Source organism: Euprymna scolopes, chromosome 35 (assembly GCF_053919585.1).
Source record: "Euprymna scolopes isolate OS-2025 chromosome 35, ASM5391958v1, whole genome shotgun sequence".
Taxonomy (NCBI): domain Eukaryota; kingdom Metazoa; phylum Mollusca; class Cephalopoda; order Sepiida; family Sepiolidae; genus Euprymna; species Euprymna scolopes.
Window position 1 is genome coordinate 62,135,785 of NC_136516.1, and position 22,348 is coordinate 62,158,132.

Sequence of the window (22,348 nt, forward strand, 5' to 3'; positions counted from 1 at the left end):
TCAATACTGTAGCAAAGGCAATCCTTTAATCCTTTTTCACTCCATTAAGAAATTGATTCATGAGGATGACACGTTTTGATATAATAAAACTTTATGCTGATCATGACAATAATATTAACTTCTGCTTTCGGTCTTTTGTCAACATTTCAGGTTTTCTGTAACAAATTTTCAGAAAAAGATTCACAAAAAAATTGAGAAATCTTCTCTTTTATTGCAGTTGTCTGGAGCACAGGTGAGACAAAAAGGAAACTTACTGTGGGTTCTGAAATAATCCAAACACACATTAATATTATTTCTTGTCATGATCTTGTCATACAAAGATAAAATCTTATTCCGATACAAATAAAAATGATTAAGTCATTTCTTAATGCAATTTCAAAATGTTTTATATTTACATGTCCAGCAATTGAGGATTTGTTGGAATTTGAGAAAGAAAGAAATGAAAAATAACAGCCAGAACTTTGAATAATGCCATGTGATGTCTTCACACACAATTGATGTTGATGCATTATCATCAGGTATGAACAAATTATTTCCCCATTTAAATGGGAATGAAAGAAATGTTTAAAAGTGTTTATTCATTTCTGAATTTTGCTTTGGATCTCAGAAAAAATATCAATAAACACAAAATGCTGAAGGAACAACAGTGACACAAAAGATTATATAAAACTTTGTGGTTGATTGACTGGGGATATAAATAACACAAGCGAGAACAAATGAGAGAAAAAGGATAATGTTGCTTAGAGATAAGTATTGTTTTAGGGATGATGAAAATGCAAAATATTAAGAAAAAATGTTGGTTTTCTGAGTAAAGTAAGTTCATAAGGTCAGAACATATATATGAGAAATAATATTTTGATATGGATGGAAGTAAAAAAAACGGATCGAACTGTCATAATTCAAATTCAGTATTGTTTATCGTCCAGGAACGGAAAATACAGCTGCTGACACATTTTCTCGCATCTCTGCATTAACGCACACTTTGCAAGACCTCCGCGACTTGCATATTACACTATGCCATCCTGGTGTCATGCAACTCAACCACTTCATCAAGACAAGAAACCTTCCTTTCTCTTTAGAACAAATTAAAAATATAACAGACTCGTGCTCCTCCTGTCAGTATCTGAAACCTAAATTTGCCAGTTGTAACAAAGGAACACTCATATAGGCTATACTACCTTTCCAGCGATTAAACATCGACTTTAAAGGCCCTTTACCTACTTCTGTGCGTGGTAACAAATACTTACTATAATTGATGAATATACTCGCTTTCCCTTTGTCTTTGCCTTACCCTGTAAGGATATGACTAGCAAAACCATGATCCACTGCCTAAACCAACTATTTTCAATTTTTGGTATGCCCGATATGATACACACTGACCAGGCTGCTGACTTCCTTGCAGGAGTAATCAAAGATTACTTACGTGGCAAAGGTATCGCTATCTCTAAAACAAGTAGATACCACCCTCAGGGTAATAGGCAAGTTAAGAAACTAAATGGGACTTTATGGAAGGCCATCCAAACGACCTTACACTCTAGCAACATGAAACTGCCCCATTGGGAAGATATACTACCAAACGCTCTCCATTCAATTAGGTTGTTACTATGCACTGCCACTAATACGACTCCTCATGACAATGTTCAAATATAGTCGTAAATCTTCTTCCACAACTTCTGTTCCAACTTGGGCAAAACCAGGCCCAATATTTGTCAGAAACCATACTAAGTCTAGTAAGCTCGACCGTCCGGTAACCCCTGCTACCCTATTAGACATCAACTCCTACTATGCTCATGTACGACTATCCTCTGTTGCGAAAACTACTGTCAATGTGCGAGGCCTGGCTCCTAACTCCTCAAATCAAGAAAACCAACACAATGAAAACAATCCTGCAAGCTCTGAAGCCCCTAAAGAACCGCCAACTGATGAAAACAATACCTACGTGAAGGAGAAGAATCCCTTACCTGATCCTGAAAATATCCATGCTCTCCAAGATGTGGACACTGAGGGCCAAAATCCCTGTGAGTCAGTGCGGAGATCGTCCAGAATGCAACTATTTCCAAGTAAATATAAGGACTGCTTAACCTAGTACTGAACAGATTAAATTAACTGCTGTAATTCCATAATTAATTATTGTTGAAGGGGAAAATGTTAGAATAAATTGCTTTGATTCTTCCGGAAATAAAGGATCATAGTTATTCCCCTTGGCCGGAATTAAGGATTCCGCCATATTGATTCTCGAAAACACGTGTATACTTTTAAGTTGATAAAATCTTTACGAAAGGCATTCCTGTTTACTCTTCTTTTATCTCTACTTATCATTTCAGTTAGTCATGACAAATGTTCCCTGAACGTTACTTCATCTACTCCTAATTCTTGCAATCATACTTGCACCTGTTCCACTCTGTTCTCTAATGGTATATTGCTTAACCTGTAAGCATCATCCAAAGAATTTTGCACCATGCTTGAGAACAATATTCTGCCATTTATCATGGTCTTGATCTAAAGTAGAAGATCTACTGGCCTGTTGAGACCTGTTGCTTTAAGAGAACAAGAAATGAAAACCAAACATTCGTTGTTATAGAAATTAAAATGGTGCACTGGATACCTGGAATTACACTGCTTGATTACATCTGAAACAAAAATGTCTGAAAGTGCTACAGCATCTCACCAGTTATGGGCAAAATGAAGGAACAATGAACTAACATTCCAACAAAGGAATTCTAACTAAAGGCTCCGTGAATATGGAAGCAAATTCGGCCACCATTTTTGCAAAAGGACTTACCAGAACCAAAGATCTTTCATTGCTGTTACATTAGGAAGAAAATTTGAGTTTAAAGGTATGGTTTTGTTTGTGGAATTCATTTTCTTCTGCAGGGAGGAATATTAAGAGGGTAGGAAAGAAATTTCTTACATTAAAGTTCGTTAATTAACTTGTTTATTTTGTTACTTAACATTGTTTTATTTAAAGTTTTTTTATTTAACTCGTTTATTTTGTTATTTAACATTTTTTATTTAAAGTTTGTTAATTAACTTGTTTATTTTGTTACTTAACATTGTTTTATTTAAAGTTTGTTAATTAACTTGTTTATTTTGTTACTTAACATTGTTTTATTCAAAGTTTGTTAATTAACTTGCTTATTTTGTTACTTAACATTGTTTTATTTAAAGTTTGTTAATTAACTTGTTTATTTTGTTACTTAACATTGTTTAATTTAAAGTTTGTTAATTAACTTGTTTATTTAGTTACTTAACATTTTTTTTATAAAGTTTGGTAATTAACTTGTTTATTTTGTTACTTAACCTTGCTTTATTTAAAGTTTGTTAATAAACATGTTTATTTTGTAACTTACCATTGTTTTATTAAAAGTTTGTTAATTAACTTTTTGTTTTGTTACTTAACATTGTTTTTATTTAATTTCGTTAATCACTTTGTTTATTTTGTTACTTAACATTGCTTTATTAAAAGTTTGTTAATTAACTTGTTTATTTAGTTACTTAGCATTGTTTGTTTTAATTTCGTTAATCACTTTGTTTATTTTGTTACTTATCTTTGTTTAATTTAAAGTTTGTTAATTAACTTGCTTGTTTTGTTACTTAAAAGTTTTTTTAAATTTCGTTAATCAACTTGTTTATTTTGTTACTTAACATTGTTTTATTTAAAGTTTGTTAATTAACTTCTTTATTTTGTTACTTAACATTGTTTTATTTAAAGTTTGTTAATTAACTTTTTGTTTTGTTACGTAACATTGTTTTATTTAAAGTTTGTTAATTAACTTGCTTGTTTTGTTGCTTAACATTGTTTTTTTAAATTTCGTTAATTAACTTGTTTATTTTGTTACTTAACATTGCTTTATTAGAAGTTTGTTAATTAATTTGTTTATTTTGTTACTTAACATTGTTTTATTTAAAGTTTGTTTATTAACTTGTTTATTTTTAACATTGTTTTTTTTAATATCGTTTTTTGTTTATTCTGTTACTTAATATTGTTTTTTTTTAATTTTGTTAATTAACTTGTTTATTTTGTTACTTAACATTGTTTTTTTTTAATTTCGTTAATTAACTTATTTATTTTGTTACTTACATTGTTTTTTTTAATTTCGTTAATTAACTTGTTTATTTTGTTACTTAACATTGTTTTTTTTTTTAATTTCGTTAATTAACTTGTTTATTTTGTTACTGAACATTGCTTTATTTAAAGTTTGGTAATTAACTTGTTTTTTTTTGTTACTTAACATTGTTCTTTAAAGTTTGTTAATTAACCTTTTTATTTTGTTACTGAACATTGTTTTATTTAAAGTTTGGTAATTAACTTGTTTATTTTGTCACTTAACATTGTTTTTTTTTAATTTCGTTTTTTGTTTATTCTGTTACTTAACATTGTTTTTTTTAATTTCGTTAATTAACTTGTTTATTTTGTTACTTAACATTTTTTTTTAATTTCGTTAATTAACTTGTTTATTTTGTTACTTAACATTGTTTTTTTAATTTCGTTAATTAACTTGTTTATTTTGTTACTTAACATTGTTTTTTTTAATTTCGTTAATTAACTTGTTTATTTTGTTACTTATCATTGTTTTATTTAAAGTTTGTAAATTAACTTGTTTATTTTGTTACTGAACATTGCTTTATTTAAAGTTTGGTAATTAACTTGTTTATTTTGTTACTTAACATTGTTTTATTTAAAGTTTGTAAATTAACTTGTTTATTTTGTTACTTAAGATTTTTTTTTAATTTCCTTAATTAACTTGTTTATTTTGTTACTTAACATTGTTTTTTTTTAAGTTTGTAAATTAACTTGTTTATTTTGTTACTTAACATTGTATTTTTTAAAGTTTGTAACTTAACTTGTTTATTTTGTTACTTAACATTATTTTATTTAAAGTTTGTTAATTAACTTGTTTATTTTGTTACTTAACATTGTTTTATTTAAAGTTTGGTAATTAACTTGTTTATTTTGTTACTTAACATTGTTTTATTTAAAGTTTGTAAATTAACTTGTTTATTTTGTTACTTAACATTGTTTTTTTTTAAGTTTGTAAATCAACTTGTTTATTTTTTTACTTAACATTGTTTTATTTAAATTTTTTTATTTAACTCGTTTATTTTGTTACTTAACATTGTATTTTTTAAAGTTTGTAAATTAACTTTTTTATTTTGTTACTTAACATTGTTTTATTTAAAGTTTGTAAATTAACTTGTTTACTTTGTCACTTAACATTGTATTTTTTAAAGTTTGTTAATTAACTTGTTTATTTTGTTACTTAACATTATTTTATTTAAAGTTTGTTTATTTTGTTACTAATCATTGTTTTATTTAAAGTTTGGTAATTAACTTGTTTATTTTCTTACTTAACATTGTTTTATTTAAAGTTTGTAAATTAACTTGTTTATTTTGTTACTTAACATTGTTTTTTTTAAGTTTGTAAATTAACTTGCTTATTTTGTTACTTAACATTGTTTTATTTAAAGTTTTTTTATTTAACTCGTTTAAATTGTTACTTAACATTGTATTTTTTAAAGTTTGTAAATTAACTTGTTTATTTTGTTACTTAACATTGTTTTATTTAAAGTTTGTTAATTAACTTGTTTATTTAGTTACTTAACATTTTTTTATAAAGTTTGTTAATTAACTTGTTTATTTTGTTACTTAACCTTGCTTTATTTAAAGTTTGTTAATAAACATGTTTATTTTGTAACTTACCATTGTTTTATTAAAAGTTTGTTAATTAACTTTTTGTTTTGTTACTTAACATTGTTTTTATTTAATTTCGTTAATCACTTTGTTTATTTTGTTACTTAACATTGCTTTATTAAAAGTTTGTTAATTAACTTGTTTATTTAGTTACTTAGCATTGTTTGTTTTAATTTCGTTAATCACTTTGTTTATTTTGTTACTTATCGTTGTTTAATTTAAAGTTTGTTAATTAACTTGCTTGTTTTGTTACTTAAAAGTTTTTTTAAATTTCGTTAATCAACTTGTTTATTTTGTTACTTAACATTGTTTTATTTAAAGTTTGTTAATTAACTTCTTTATTTTGTTACTTAACATTGTTTTATTTAAAGTTTGTTAATTAACTTTTTGTTTTGTTACGTAACATTGTTTTATTTAAAGTTTGTTAATTAACTTGCTTGTTTTGTTGCTTAACATTGTTTTTTTAAATTTCGTTAATTAACTTGTTTATTTTGTTACTTAACATTGCTTTATTAGAAGTTTGTTAATTAATTTGTTTATTTTGTTACTTAACATTGTTTTATTTAAAGTTTGTTTATTAACTTGTTTATTTTTAACATTGTTTTTTTTAATATCGTTTTTTGTTTATTCTGTTACTTAATATTGTTTTTTTTAAATTTTGTTAATTAACTTGTTTATTTTGTTACTTAACATTGTTTTTTTTTAATTTCGTTAATTAACTTATTTATTTTGTTACTTAACATTGTTTTTTTTAATTTCGTTAATTAACTTGTTTATTTTGTTACTTAACATTGTTTTTTTTTTAATTTCGTTAATTAACTTGTTTATTTTGTTACTTATCATTGTTTTATTTAAAGTTTGTTAATTAACTTGTTTATTTTGTTACTGAACATTGCTTTATTTAAAGTTTGGTAATTAACTTGTTTTTTTTTGTTACTTAACATTGTTCTTTAAAGTTTGTTTAATTAACCTTTTTATTTTGTTACTGAACATTGCTTTATTTAAAGTTTGGTAATTAACTTGTTTATTTTGTCACTTAACATTGTTTTTTTTTAATTTCGTTTTTTGTTTATTCTGTTACTTAACATTGTTTTTTTTAATTTCGTTAATTAACTTGTTTATTTTGTTACTTAACATTTTTTTTTAATTTCGTTAATTAACTTGTTTATTTTGTTACTTAACATTGTTTTTTTAATTTCGTTAATTAACTTGTTTATTTTGTTACTTAACATTGTTTTTTTTTAATTTCGTTAATTAACTTGTTTATTTTGTTACTTATCATTGTTTTATTTAAAGTTTGTAAATTAACTTGTTTATTTTGTTACTGAACATTGCTTTATTTAAAGTTTGGTAATTAACTTGTTTATTTTGTTACTTAACATTGTTTTATTTAAAGTTTGTAAATTAACTTGTTTATTTTGTTACTTAAGATTTTTTTTTAATTTCCTTAATTAACTTGTTCATTTTGTTACTTAACATTGTTTTTTTTTAAGTTTGTAAATTAACTTGTTTATTTTGTTACTTAACATTGTTTTTTTTTAAGTTTGTAAATTAACTTGTTTATTTTGTTACTTAACATTGTATTTTTTAAAGTTTGTAACTTAACTTGTTTATTTTGTTACTTAACATTATTTTATTTAAAGTTTGTTAATTAACTTGTTTATTTTGTTACTTAACATTGTTTTTTTTAAGTTTGTAAATTAACTTGTTTATTTTGTTACTTAACATTGTATTTTTTAAAGTTTGTAAATTAACTTGTTTATTTTGTTACTTAACATTATTTTATTTAAAGTTTGTTAATTAACTTGTTTATTTTGTTACTTAACATTGTTTTATTTAAAGTTTGTTAATTAACTTGTTTATTTTGTTACTTAACATTGTTTTATTTAAAGTTTGTAAATTAACTTGTTTATTTTGTTACTTAACATTGTTTTTTTTAAGTTTGTAAATTAACTTGTTTATTTTTTTACTTAACATTGTTTTATTTAAATTTTTTTTATTTAACTCGTTTATTTTGTTACTTAACATTGTATTTTTTAAAGTTTGTAAATTAACTTGTTTATTTTGTTACTTAACATTGTTTTATTTAAAGTTTGTAAATTAACTTGTTTACTTTGTCACTTAACATTGTATTTTTTAAAGTTTGTTAATTAACTTGTTTATTTTGTTACTTAACATTATTTTATTTAAAGTTTGTTAATTAACTTGTTTATTTTGTTACTTATCATTGTTTTATTTAAAGTTTGGTAATTAACTTGTTTATTTTCTTACTTAACATTGTTTTATTTAAAGTTTGTAAATTAACTTGTTTATTTTGTTACTTAACATTGTTTTTTTTAAGTTTGTAAATTAACTTGTTTATTTTTTTACTTAACATTGTTTTATTTAAAGTTTTTTATTTAACTCGTTTAAATTGTTACTTAACATTGTATTTTTTAAAGTTTGTAAATTAACTTGTTTATTTTGTTACTTAACATTGTTTTATTTAAAGTTTGTTAATTAACTTGTTTACTTTGTCACTTAACATTGTATTTTTTAAAGTTTGTTAATTAACTTGTTTATTTTTTTACGTTACATAGTTTTTATTAAAGTTTGTTAATTAACTTGTTTATTTTGTTACTTAACATTTTTTAAAATTTCCTTAATTAACTTGTTTATTTTGTTACTTAACATTGTTTTATTTAAAGTTTGTAAATTAACTTGTTTATTTTGTTACTTAACATTGTTTTATTTAAAGTTTGTAAATTAACTTGTTTATTTTGTTACTTAACATTGTATTTTTTAAAGTTTGTAAATTAACTTGTTTATTTTGTTACTATACATTGCTTTATTTAAAGTTTGTTAATTAACTTGTTTACTTTGGCACTTGACATTGTATTTTTTAAAGTTTGTTAATTAACTTGTTTATTTTGTTACTTAACATTGTTTTATTTAAAGTTTGTTAATTAACCTGTTTATTTTTTAACGTTACATAGTTTTTATTAAAGTTTGTTAATTAACTTGTTTATTTTGTTACTTAACATTTTTTAAAATTTCCTTAATTAACTTGTTTATTTTGTTACTTAACATTGTTTTTTTTAAGTTCGTTAATTAACTTGTTTTTTTTTGTTTACTTATTGTTTTTTTTAAAGTTGTTTAATTAACTTGTTTATTTTGTTACTTAACATTGTTTTATTTAAAGTTTGTTAATGAACTTCTTTATTTTGTTACTTAACATTGTTTTATTTAAAGTTTGTTAATAAACTTTTTGTTTTGTTACGTAACATTGTTTTATTTAAAGTTTGTTAATTAACTTGTTTATTTTGTTACTTAACATTGTTTTATTTAAAGTTTGTTAATTAACCTGTTTATTTTTTAACGTTACATAGTTTTTATTAAAGTTTGTTAATTAACTTGTTTATTTTGTTACTTAACATTTTTTAAAATTTCCTTAATTAACTTGTTTATTTTGTTACTTAACATTGCTTTATTAGAAGTTTGTTAATTAATTTGTTTATTTTGTTACTTAACATTGTTTTATTTAAAGTTTGTTTATTTACTTGTTTATTTTTGACATTGTTTTTTTTTAATATCGTTTTTTGTTTATTCTGTTACTTAACATTGTTTTTTTTTAATTTCGTTAATTAACTTGTTTATTTTGTTACTTAACATTGTTTTTTTTAATTTCGTTAATTAACTTGTTTATTTTGTTACTTAACATTGTTTTTTTTTTAATTTCGTTAATTAACTTGTTTATTTTGTTACTTATCATTGTTTTATTTAAAGTTTGTTAATTAACTTGTTTATTTTGTTACTGAACATTGCTTTATTTAAAGTTTGGTAATTAACTTATTTTTTTTTTGTTACTTAACATTGTTTTATAAAGTTTGTTAATTAACCTTTTTATTTTGTTACTGAACATTGCTTTATTTAAAGTTTGTTAATTAACTTGTTTATTTTGTCACTTAACATTGTTTTTTTTAATTTCGTTTTTTGTTTATTCTGTTACTTAACATTGTTTTTTTTTAAATTTCGTTAATTAACTTGTTTATTTTGTTACTTAACATTTTTTTTTAATTTCGTTAATTAACTTGTTTATTTTGTTACTTAACATTATTTTTTTTTAATTTCGTTAATTAACTTGTTTATTTTGTTACTTAACATTGTTTTTTTTTAATTTCGTTAATTAACTTGTTTATTTTGTTACTTAACATTGTTTTATTTAAAGTTTGTAAATTAACTTGTTTATTTTGTTACTTAAGATTTTTTTTAAATTTCCTTAATTAACTTGTTTATTTTGTTACTTAACATTGTTTTTTTTAAAGTTTGTAAATTAACTTGTTTATTTTGTTACTTAACATTGTTTTTTTTAAAGTTTGTAAATAAACTTGTTTATTTTGTTACTTAACATTATTTTATTTTAAGTTTGTTAATTAACTTGTTTATTTTGTTACTTAACATTGTTTTTTTTAAGTTTGTAAATTAACTTGTTTATTTTGTTACTTAACATTGTATTTTTTAAAGTTTGTAAATTAACTTGTTTATTTTGTTACTTAACATTATTTTATTTAAAGTTTGTTAATTAACTTGTTTATTTTGTTACTTATCATTGTTTTATTTAATGTTTGGTAATTAACTTGTTTATTTTGTTACTTAACATTGTTTTATTTAAAGTTTGTAAATTAACTTGTTTATTTTGTTACGTAACATTGTTTTTTTTTGTTTATAAATTAACTTGTTTATTTTTTTACTTAACATTGTTTTATTTAAAGTTTTTTATTTAACTCGTTTATTTTGTTACTTAACATTGTATTTTTTAAAGTTTGTAAATTAACTTGTTTATTTTGTTACTTAACATTGTTTTATTTAAAGTTTGTTAATTAACTTGTTTACTTTGTCACTTGACATTGTATTTTTTAAAGTTTGTTAATTAACTTGTTTATTTTGTTACTTAACATTGTTTTATTTAAAGTTTGTTAATTAACTTGTTTATTTTTTTACGTTACATAGTTTTTATTAAAGTTTGTTAATTAACTTGTTTATTTTGTTACTTAACATTTTTTAAAATTTCCTTAATTAACTTGTTTATTTTGTTACTTAACATTGTTTTTTTTTAAGTTCGTTAATTAACTTGTTTATTTTGTTACTTATCATTGTTTTATTTAAAGTTTGTTAATTAACTTGTTTATTTTATTATTTAACATTGTTTTTTTTAAAAAGTTTTTTAATTAACTTGTTTATTTTGTTACTTAACATTTTTTTTTAAATTTCCTTAATTAACTTGTTTATTTTGTTACTTAACATTGTTTTTTTTAAATTTGTTAATTAACTTGTTTATTTTGTTACTTAACTTGTTTTCTTTTTGAAAACTGCTCTGGAAATTTTCTGGGATTAACCTCATTCAAGTATAGCTTGATCGCTAACTTGTTTCTTTTTTGTAAACTCTTTCGGTAATTTCCGGGACTAGGCTATAGTACTCTTGTAATTATTATTATTTTGGTAAATATTACCTTATGCTACAAGACAAAACCGACCACTCTAATTGGTTATTAGGTGTATTCGAGGTCACTGAAAACGAATCTGATAATTAAACCTGTTGCAAATTTTCCATTTGCATGGTATGAACCCCTGGACCTTGGGTTTATTTTGTGCCATTTCAATGTCTTCAGTAGTGTTTTTCTTACATGATGTGTTCATGTGCCAATGGGGGTTAGTGAAATGACTTCACATCACACACAAATCTTTAAAAAAACAAAAAACAATGAACAACATATTATTTTTGAAAACTTTTTTTTATTTCAAATGGCCGCTTAAAGATTCCTGCATGATGTAATAAGTCACTTCACTACCTCATTTGCATGCGAATGCATTATGTAAGAAAAACACTACTGAAGGCGGTGAAATGGCGCAAAATAGTCCCAAGGTCCAGGGGTTCATACCACGCAAGCTGTAAATTTGCGACGGGTTTGAATATTAGATTTGTTGTTAGCAACTTTGAATACCCCCCCATAAAACAAATTAGAGTGGTCGGTGTTGCGTTGCAGTAGCAGTGTCAGAAATCGCCATTATAACTACTTGGAAAATGTAATTTAAACCCTAACTTTTTTTAAATAAAAGGAGCAAAAACCAAATTTTAAAATAATAACAGATTTAATAGCAAAATATGCAATATTTGTTTTTCTTAAATCGGTTTTCTTTTAAAAGAGATTTTAAGAAAATCAAATTTTAACTTACTTCGAATATGACACATTGAATGAAGCAGAAAAAATTGTAGGTATTCAATCTTTTCAGGACAAAATTTTTAAAATGTGAGATTTTGTTTAAAAAAAATTGTGGTTTAAAATAAAAGGTTTTAAACTTTTGACTTTACAGGTAAATTTGCACAAAACTATTATTTTTTTGTTTCAAATTAGATTATTTTATTTATTGATCTTTTATCTTCAAGTTGTGATATATAAATCTGAGGTGAGAAAATTAATTATTTTCATTTTAATAGACATTTCAAAATGGGGGGGGGTGAATTAAATAAAACGTCTGTCTAGAATATTATATTCAGTTTATTGGAAAGAGCAGAAAATTTCACATTAAACCTGCAAATATTGTAAAAATTGAATCAATAGAAAAATTTTGATAGATTTTTAAATTGAAAAAATTGAAAAAAATTTAATTTGTAAAATTCAATTCATTTTATTACGTAGAAAAAATGACTGCATGAGCGCGTGCAGGCACTTTGTAAACACTGATTTTAAAAAATAAAAAATAATATTTCTATGATTGGTCAAAAAACTTTAATAGTTCATTTTGGAAGTATATTCCATAAAGAAATCAAACAAACCACTTTTTAAAAAGAAAAATTACGAGTTTTGTATATTTTATTTGCAGTTTTGTGTTAAGGGTGTAAAAAATTCCCCAAAATTCTGGCACACATAGTTTTGCAGTGTAAGATAATATTTACCATTATTATTATTATTAGCGCTGTGGAAAAATGCATGGCTTTTGTTGGGATTTTACTGTTTGAATTAATACGAAGGAAAGGAAAAGGAAAGGAAAGAAAAAAGAAGGAAAAGAAAAGGAGAAAAGGAAAAGAGGAGAAAAAAATTACTTTATTTGTTATTTCTATTATTATTATTATTAGTAGTAGTAGTAGTAGCAGTGATATGTTTTTATTGTTACTGTAGCTGTAATTGTAGGTGTTGTTTTTGCTATCATTGCTATTGTGGTTGTTACTGTTATTATTATTACTACTGATATTAGTGTTACTATTATCATTGTAGATTTTATTTCTATTGTTGTTGGTGGTGATAATGGTAATAGTGCTAGTGGTGGAGGAGAAAGGTCGGGAGGGGATCTTTAACCTTGGTGGGGAACCCTCCTAGTCGATGTCTCGATAAAACTATCAGTGGTGGTGTAACCTAAAATTCACTAACCTCATTTATGGGAGAATGGCAAATCAAAATATTGAAAATAACGACGTAAATGAGGCTGGAACATCTTGCGAAGATCTCACGCCCGGTAGGTGTCCCACTAGTCAACAGGGTGGGTCCTGTCGTCATCATACAACTGTTCGAAATTCTGAGGATGTGGCTGGATATAAGGGAAGTGAAAATTGCAAGAGAGGGTTCCAAGACACGAAGGGAGTTGGAACAGGAAATGTCAAAAAACTATGGATGGATGAGGAAAGAAGAGTACTGTGGGAATGCTTTGTAAGAAGTGGAAGAACCAAATCTGGTGGATATATCCGAAAAGTGAAGAAAGAATGGGAATCGAGAGGAAGAAGAGCTAGAAGTGTCATGAGTTTGATATCACAATTAAAACAAATTAAAAATAACAACATACTTTCAGTGATTGCAAGAGAAGAGATTGAACGTATGGTTAGGAATGAAATGAATAACGAAAGTAAAAGTGATGAAACTAGCTCTGATGAAAGAACTGAGAGAGTGGAAGTGCAGAAGGGAAATGTAAACGATGATGGGAGGCAGATAACTGAGGAGGAATGGAATCCTACGGTTAGGGGAAGTGATGAGAAGGAGTTTGAAGGATCTAAGGCAAACGAGATCATTGACTGAGACAATGGAACCAGTGAAAGGAGCAGATGTATAGAGAAGTGGTGATGAAGTTCGAACTTTGACTTCTGTAGAAAAAGAAGTAGAGGTTCTTCTTAGAGACGATATCATAGAGATTCCAAGTATGAAGAGTAGTGATAGGCGGAAGGTGAAAAGCGAGGTAAAAATAGTTCAAGGAGTAATTCACAACATCATAAGAAAGAACATATCGATTACGTGCAGCGTTATACGTTATTGCGAATCGTCTTGGCTTAATACAGAAGAAAAAGAGAGAAATGAAGGATAGAAGGCCACACTGGCAGAGGCGGCTTGAAGAAAGTATTAAACGGTGGCAGAAAGACATTGGTAGAATTGAATAAATAAGAAAAGGAGTTAAACTAGGACAGAAAGCTAAGGATGAGATTGAAAGGAGATATAGAATGCTGGAAAAGGGAACCATGAGCGTTCTAACAATGTTGAAAGAGAAGATCCACACTGGTGGTATGAAAATTCGGAACTTTGTTGGAAAAAGTGTTGTGTTTCGGCAGAACAACCGTTTCTGGAACAATCAGTCTCAGCTGTATAAAGAATTAAATGGTAGTAAACAGGCGGGAAATAACAACACTCCAAATGCAAAAGATGCCAGGAAGTTCTGGAGTGGGATTTGATCTGTCGAAGGGCGATATAGTAAGAAGGTTAGCTGGTTGGGAGAGGTCAGAGAAAGGTTTTCAGGAATGCAGCAGATGAAGAATGTTGAGATAACCATTGATGACGTTAAAGCTGGCATACGAAGGATGATAAACTGGAAGGCTCCTGGTCCAGATGGAGTGATGGGCTTCTGGTTTAAACAGTTTCCATGCCTTTATCCACCTATAGCTGCTGCCCTGCAAAGGGTTGTAGAGTAGGGAGATGTCCCTGATTGGCTTCTGAAGAGAAGAACAACACTGATTATGAAAGATCCTGCAAAGGGAACAGATGGCAATAATTATAACCAATTACATGTCTGCCATTGATGTGGAAACTGTTGACTGGAATATTTACGGAGAAAATTTATGAACATTTTGAGAGTAATGGTGTTTTTCCTGACGAACAGAAGGGGTGCCAGAAAGGCTCGAGAGGTACCAAAGAGCAACTACTAATTGATAAAACATTAATGCAGGATGCGAAGAAGAAGAAGAGGAATCTGAGCGTAGCATGAATCGATTACAGAAAGGCTTATAACATGGTTTCTCATTCATGGATACGTGAAACACTATTGATGATGAAGGTTGCTGAGAATGTGGTAGGGCTTTTGGAGACAAGTATGGCTCAATGGAAAACTGACAGCAAACAGAGAGGAGATGGGGAAGGTTGGCATTAAACGTGGAATATTTCAAGGAGATTCGTTATCGCCACTTCTTTTTGTAATGATAATGATGCCACTGAGCATCCTCTTGAGAGAAAAACTGGGGTATAACTTTGGATCTGCTGGCAGACGCCTCAACCATCTACTGTTTATGGATGATTTGAAAATATTTGGTAGAAATGAAAAGGAAATGGAGAGACTGGTAGAACTCCAAAGACAATGTGATGGAGTTTGGGATTAGTAAATGCGCGGTGCTGGTGATGAAAAGAGGAGTAAAGGTTCATTCGAATGGAATAGTGCTGCCAACTGGAGAAATCATGAAAGAAATAGAAAATACAGGGTATAAGTATGTGGGAGTGTAGGCATCATGAACAGAGAAATGAAGGAGAAAGTCAGGAAGGAGTATTTTAGAAGAGTGAAACTAATTGCAAAGTCGAAACTGTATGGAGGGAATCTAATGAAAGCAGTGAATGCATGGGCAGTCAGTGTTTTGAGATACAGTGCGAGAATTTTAGAATTGTCTGACAAGGATTTGCATGCCATGGATATCAAAACAAGAAAAGTTTTAGCAATGTTTGGTATATTTCACATTCAAAGTAGTGTAGCAAGGCTGTATCAAGAGAGGAAAGACGGTGGGAGAGGATTGAAAAGTGTAAAAGATTGTGTTAGAACCGAGGAGATGTCATTGAAGGAGCATGTGGTTAGAAGTGGGGAGTGGATGCTTAAGGTTGTGACCAATGAAGTGGAGGTATGTGAGATTAAGGCTGATTATGTGAAACGTATGGATAGAGAAAGGGTAGAAAACTGGCTAGGAAGAAAATGCATGGAAGGTTCTTCCAGGATATAGCAGAAGTGACTGATCAAAGACCATAGCAATGGCTTAGAGCTGGGTATCTGGCTAAGAGTACTGAAGCTTTTTTTTGTGCAGCACAGGAACACGATTGTTCAAAAAAGAAGTTTCTGCAGAATGCCGGAGTTGTGGTAAAAGTCAATTGCGCACCTTGCAGCACGGTGTAGTGGACTGGCCCAGAGAGAGAGAGTACCGCAAAAGACATGATCACATGGGACTTCGGATATATTGGGAGGTCTGCAAGAGGGTTGGGGTTGAAGTGTGCTGGAAAATGGTTTGAGGAGGTGCTTGATGAAGTGAGAACAAGTGAGGATGGCAAGACAGAGGTATGGTGGGACAAAAGTGTCATAACGACCAAGCAATGGGAATATAATCGTCCGGATTTGGTTGTCATTGACAAGGTCTCAAAAAACTGGCAGATTGTAGACTTTTCAGTACCCTGGGACAGGAATGTGAGAGAGAAGGAGAATGAGAAGTGGAGCAATTATGCTCCATTGGCCTTGGAGATAAGGTGTATACACGGGGTTAAAACACAAATAATCCCGGTCGTAGTTGGTACACTTGTCGGAAATTTATCCTCTTTCAGATAAATTTGACATGAAAATAACTAGCCTGAAAAAAAAAATGAAAGCATGAAATAAAAAGGAGGGGGGGGTAAAGGATAAAACATAAAGGTCTTGTTTCAAAACGATGAAGAGATTTTATTTACAATAAAATTAGTTGTAAATTTTTCCCTTTGCGGGCATTACATTCAAAAACAAAGAACGCCAAGGTAACATATAATGAAAAATATAACGCTGATTCTTATAATGAAGATGTCGCATCCATGAATGAATACAATAATAAGATTCAAAATAGTAGTTCCTAATCACACTCTCATATGTAATAAATTTTAGGAATATACTCACAAATTGAAAGCCAGTCAGGCACGTGCCTTTTTCTTTTTTTTCTCAATTTAAAGTCCTTTTAAATCATTATACTCCTTTCAACTACGTGCAAACTGTAGCCACGTAAAATAAGGTCTTTTTTAAAAAATTACGCTCCTTCCAAATACGTGCAGACCGTAGCCATGTAAATAGTCTTCAGAAGCACGCGTCGTCGCATGTCCGGGGTATTCTTGCTGGGTTTTCTGTGTAATAAATTGCGAACAGACGGGCTTACCTGACAAACGCTCGAGGTGTGCACTCTGCAAAGCGGGCACGTCCAAAGAAAAATGGCAAGATGGCGGCGGCCGGTTAATATTGCCAAGTAAGCACGCAAAATCTCGTGTTCTCTCGCACACACGAGAGTTCAGCTTAGCATAAAAACGGGTCACTGTGAGCAAGAAGGGAGAAGGAAAAACGTAGTCAAGACAAAGACGACGCTTCTGACGACTGAGAAGAAAAAAAGAAGAAGAAGAGCAAGAAGTAGAAGAGGAAGAAGAGAACGATACATGAGAAGACGAGGTGTGTGCGGTTTTGAGTAAATCGAAACAGACAGAAAAAAAACTCTGATTACAAGCTATCTCGGCTTTGGTATGGAGAAATTTGACATCAGATTAATTCCGGAATTCGATGGCTCCCCCACTGGTCCCTCGGTGGTCGAATGGCTGGAAAAGGCTGAGCGCATTTGCCGGTTGTGCAAGATTAAAGACCCAGCTATGGTTATCCCATTGAGACTCACTAAAGGGGCTTATGCCGTGTACCAGCAGCTAGGGGAGGATCCGACCATGGAGCAGATTACACAAGCGCTATACGGGGCATTTGGTACAGACCCTTTTGTCGCCTGGAGGCAGTTTTCCGAACGCCGACTTGGGCCAGGGGAGACAGTGGATGTCTACATGGCCGACTTGAAAAAGCTTGCCACTCCCTTCGGCGGTGCAAGTGATCGTATATTGGCATGCGCCTTTTTGTCGGGACTTCCGGATGAGGCAAGTCGATTGCTGTGAGCATCGTCAAGACTCACTGAGATTGGATTGGAGGAGTTATTGGCGAGAGCACGAAACATCTTGAAAGACGATCGAGAACTAGTCTCCGCAGCTGTTGACACTCTGGACTCGCCAACGAAGGGTCTACGATGCTATACCTGTGGTGGCCCCAACCACTTTTCCAGAGACTGCAAAAGCGGTACAAGGCGCACCCCTAATTATGGAGTACGACAAGTAATACGGTGTCACCAATGCAATAAGCCAGGCCACATAGCGCGGAATTGTCCGGGAAACGGGCAAGGGGAGGACGCCGCAGCGCTAGCACCCTCTCCAACGCGGCATTGAACAAAGCGCTGCCTGCAGTAACAGTTCAAGTTGATGGATGTGAACGTTCAGCGCTGGTTAACACCGGCTGTACCCAAACCCTTCTTCGAAAGGAATATTGCGCCACATGGAAGAAACGAAGGATCCCTGTACTTACTGTCGGCCAAGGCCCATTGGTGTGTTGTGGGGTCAGCGTTGTTCATATCAGCAATGGCAATGGCTCTCCGGTTGCTGTGACGGTGTTAGTGGTCGATGGGGAGCTGCTCGGATATGACCTTCTCCTTGGAATGGACGCTATCACACAGCTAGGCGGAATTACTGTGAACGGCGCCGGTGATGTGAGCTTCTCTCAACCAAACAAACAAATGTGTGCAGCAATCACTCTCGATGAGCCCGACTTCCATGCAGAATACGATAAGGGCACAAACACTTGGACAGCGTCCTGGAAATGGGCAGGCGACCAGCCGCTAGTGTCATTGCGGAATTGACTTACAGAGTATCCCCCTCCTGCGTGGCTTAGGGGGCAGTACGAGGCAGAACTTCAAGTGTGGCTGGATAATGGCTGGTTAGTTCCATACCCAGAGGATGAGCTCGGGCCCCCGCGGGGGGGGGGGGGTAATTCCCCTGATGGCTGTCAGACAAGAGAACAAGCAGAAAGTTCGACCTGTTCTTGATTACCGGGAACTTAATGAATACGTTGACCCACACACTGCGGGGGCTGATGTCTGTGCTCATAAACTACGGGAGTGGCGGCGGCAGGGTGCGGAAGCAGCCATACTGGACTTGCGAAGAGCGTACTTGCAAATACGTGTTGAGAAATCGCTGTGGCCGTTCCAGACGGTGGTGATCAAAGGAACTCACTATTGCTTGACCAATCTAGGATTCGGCCTGAATGTAGCCCCTAACATCATGACAGCAATCATGCAGGCGATCCGGCGTCAAGATGAAGCGGTGCAACATGCGACATCATCGTATATAGACAACATTTTTGTCAATGAGAGCCTCCTGTCTGCCCAGGCGGTCAAAGAACACTTCGAGCACTTCGGATTGTCGTGCAAGGAGCCGGAGCGGCTACAGGACGGGGCGAAAGTGCTCGGACTGCAGGTGAGCGGAAGTGCAGATGGCCTTCAATGGGGAAGGAGTGGTGAAATCCCGGAAATCCCATCTACCATCACACGTCGGAGCACGTTTTCCATTTGCGGAAAATTGGTGGGTCACTTCCCTGTGTGTGGGTGGCTCCGAGTGGCTGTAGCGGCCATAAAGCGACGGGCAACTTCTATGTCAACTGGATGGGACGATGAGGTGCATGATCCTGCCCTGCGAAGCATGCTGGTGGAAGTTGTGGCCAGAGTGACCAATGATGACCCTGTACGGGGGAGCTGGTGCGTCGATGGGAGTGAATTTACAGTTTGGGTAGACGCCAGCTCACTTGCCCTTGGCGTTGCTCTGGCGGTCGACGGAAGGATAATAGAAGATGCCTGCTGGCTTCGGCCGGAGAATGACGCCAAACATATAAACCTAGCTGAACTCGATGCTACACTGAAAGGAGTCAATCTAGCGCTTCAGTGGCAGGCTAGAATCCTTCACATCATCACGAATTTCACGTGTGTGCATCGGTGGATGACCAATGCCTTGAACGGAAAAGCACGTCTGACAACGAAGGCGTCGGCCGAAATGTTGATCCGGAGGCGGCTTGCTACCCTAACCGAAACCACTAAGGAATACGACTTGGTCATAGATGTGACACTGGTGCAGTCCTGTTTGAATCAGGCGGATCGTCTGACCAGAGTGCCACGCCGTTGGCTAGACCTGCCAAAAGAAGTGAACGAGTCAGCACCTGTAAATTGCGCTGCAGTGGGACATAGACTCAGCCCGGAGCATATTAATGATGTCCATTGCCAAAGCGGGCACCCCGGTGTAAACCGAACGCTTTACTTCGCCAGATTGGTTGACCCCTCTGTGTCTCGGAGGGCTGTGAAATCTGTTGTGGGAAGCTGCAACACCTGCCGATCGATCGACCCAGCACCTGTCCGGTGGAAGAAGGGAATACTCAGTGTGAAGCGTAATTGGGATAGGATTGCGATGGGCATAACGCACTACAACGGGAGGCATTTTTTGACGCTTATCGACTGTGGACCATCTAGGTTTTCATTGTGGCGGCCCTTCGCCGGCAGGACGCGGCTGCCATTATCCATGAGTTGGAAGGTGTGTTCCTCGAGCGTGGCCCTCCTTCTGAGATACTCACCGACAATGGCCCCGCTTTTGTTAGTGAGCCGTTTAAACAGTTTGCAGATGGCTGGGGTGTCCATCTGCGTTTTCGGTGTGCCCATGTTCCCAGTGGAAACGGGATTATTGAGCGCAATCACAAAACTGTTAAGACAATCGCAGCGCAGAAGGGGTGTACGGTACCTGAAGCAGTCTATTGGTACAATGTCACCCCTAAGGACGATGTTTCACCCTCCACCGCGCCAGCCAACGCGCTACATACATACCGTGTCAGGGTGAGAGGTTTGGAGAGCAGCTCACTACCCGAACCGGAGCCACCACAAAAGAACATAAAAGAGGGAGATGTCGTCTGGGTTAAAAAACCCCGAGGCCAGTGCACGACTTGCTACGGAACCGGTCATGTCACTGAAGTGATCAGCCCGCAGGTGGTGCGAGTTGATGGAGTACCTCGTCATATTAAAGACTTAAGATCAGTATTCCAAACGCAGCTGCCGCTTGACGAAGATAGTGAAATTTAATCCGTGACCAGCGACCCATCATTCTGGTTCATGACGGCTTCAACGCACAGCGACACTGAGAGTGGTAGCCTTCAAAGTACTGACCCTCCTGCTGATGATGAAGACCCGGACAGTGATACTGCGATGCTCAGCTTTAGGTTCGCCGACCTTCATGTCACGGAAGACAGCGCAGACGATGATGAAGCCCCGAATCCCCCTCTCCGAAGAAGCACTCAAAGAAAAAGGCCACCGCCTCCCTGCTCTTTCTGTGATAATGAGATCAGGGGGGAGTGTGTAATAAATTGCGAACAGACAGGCTTACCTGACAAACGCTCGAGGTGTGCACTCTGCAAAGCGAGCACGTCCAAAGAAAAATGGCAAGATGGCAGCGTCCGGTTAATATTGCCAAGTAAGCACGCAAAATCTCGTGTTCTCTCGCACACACGAGAGTTCAGCATAGCATAAAAACGGGTCACTGTGAGCAAGAAGGGAGAAGGAAAAATGTAGTCAAGACAAAGACGACGCTTCTGACGACTGAGAAGAAAAAAGAAGAAGAAGAGCAAGAAGTAGAAGAGGAAGAAGAGAACAATACATGAGAAGACGAGGTGTGTGCGGTTTTGAGTAAATCGAAACAGACAGAAAAAAAAACTCTGATTACATTTTCTTTTTAAAAGGAGGCTCGTCAAAATTCCATTTTCAGCGCCGGGCAATGAAACGACATCCAATATCTTCGTCGCCGGAATTTCAAAAAGGACGAATATCGCGCTGTGCTCGTGACGTCATCAAGGAGCTAGCATTTTCCTTTTCTTCAAATTGAAGGGAGTTTCGTACAAACCCAAAATATACGAAACTAAGAATCATTAAGGATATGAAATACAGAAAATCAAATATAAGAATCAGAATAAAAATATAATAAAAGTAATCGGGGGGGGGGGGTGCACTATTATTGGTACAAAAAAAAAAATCCACACTAGGAGTAGTATCAAGTCGTCTGGAGGGACAATTGAAAAAACTACAAATCCCCGATGTTTTAGACGGCCTTCAGACTTCTGCAATTGTAGGTACCACCAACATCCTTAGGAAAACCCTTGATCTTTGAAGCTCTTGGTTTGAAGCCGGGATTAAGAGAAATCCTCTGGAAATCAATCCTGTCCCTTTCGAGAGAGACGCTGAAAAACGAAATCAGGATTATTATTTTTTTAAATTTTTTAACATTATTTCATTGTTCCACTGATTACTCCAAATTATACCTTATAAAATAGAATTTAGGAAAACTCGTCCCGGGAAAACTCGTCTCGGGAAAACTCGTCTCCGGAAAACTCGTCTCGGGAAAACTCGTCCCCTTTCGCTAGGTAGGAAAACTGGTCCCGTATTGAATAAATATCGATTGAAAACACATTTTATGATCGTTCTTGAAGGAGATATTGCTTTTTAAAATAGACTATAGCCCCCCCCATAATATTTTAAAAAAATATTTTTATTTGTTT

General features: G+C 32.4%; 1 protein-coding gene across 1 annotated transcript in view; it reads left to right on the forward strand.

Annotated features, from left to right (window-relative positions):
* Window positions 1-2,699: 2,699 nt before the first annotated feature.
* The window catches only part of LOC145259882 (FAST kinase domain-containing protein 3, mitochondrial-like), a gene marked incomplete at its 3' end in the record, with an annotated part of 232,796 nt that continues 213,147 nt past the window's right edge, over window positions 2,700-22,348 (forward strand). The window contains 1 exon segment of the mRNA XM_080117763.1: window positions 2,700-2,837.